Genomic DNA, 1,111 nt, shown 5'->3' on the forward strand with positions numbered 1-1,111 from the left:
AGGTCCTGTTCAAGGAAGCTCTCAGTTATGTAAGTGGGTGCAGTAAATTTTGGTCGTTCTGTATACTGCTGGTTACTTCTCTGTTTCATCACAATGAGATGTACAGTGTTTGGGAATTATTAAAGAAAACCACTAAATTAAGAGATTGCCACTAAACTGCAGCTTAATATTCTCCAAATCCTATTTTCATTACATTGTTGATTAAATGTAGCTCCTAACAGCAAAGAATGCTGCCTTTTTAACAGCTGCTCACATTTTGTATGTTAACCTGGTCATTTCCAACATCTGGCAGTAGAAGACTACACCCAATTTATCATGACCTATTTTATCTGTGGCTGACAGTGGTGGCTATGAGCCAGCAGAGTATTTTTAGAGCTCCCGCTTTTGACACCTCTGCCTCAAATATATTAACTCCTCTGCTTCTGTGCCACTTGGGAAGCAATAAATCCCTCTGTTTTAATTCTTCTTGGCTGTTTTTTTAGCTTTAAAACAAAAGAGCGCTCTGTAATTAACCTCAGGTCATGTTCTGACATGCAGTATGATCTCAGTTTTAACTGTCTGTTTAACTGATGAATACATAATGAAGGCATCTGTCTAATAATAGAACTTGAAGAGAGTCCTGGGCCCTTGCTTTTAGCCATTTTATTGGCTATTTTCTTTTGAACAAGCTGCTGAAAAGTCATGGTTCCGTTCCATTTAATTTGATGTCCAAAGTCTGGTGTTAAGCACAGGCTGAAGCATGCTGATTTAGGAGCAAGTTGGATTTGGCACAATGGATTCAAAAGCCTTGTGTGTGTTGTGTGCTTTTAATGTCTCATCAGTGTGCTTGGCTTAGTCATAGTCCTACAACTGAGGCTCCCTCTCTGTTCCTGTCATGCTCCTGACCCTGGTTTGGAGAGCTAGTACAGTCAACTTGAGCCTGAACTTCTCTCTTCCCAATCCATTGCAAAACCATCCAAGGAGTCACATCTCATTTCCTCTACCTAGCACTTAGGCAGCTACTCCTAGCGACTGGGTACGATCTGGCTTGAACCGCACATTTTCTTCCAAGCCCTGGGCTGGGGTTCTTTCCTCTCATCCTATCTAAGGAAGAAGATTATGGAGCCGGCAT

The sequence above is a fragment of the Corvus brachyrhynchos genome, unplaced genomic scaffold, assembly GCF_000691975.1.
Source record: "Corvus brachyrhynchos isolate BGI_N302 unplaced genomic scaffold, ASM69197v1 scaffold80, whole genome shotgun sequence".
Taxonomy (NCBI): Eukaryota; Metazoa; Chordata; class Aves; order Passeriformes; family Corvidae; genus Corvus; species Corvus brachyrhynchos.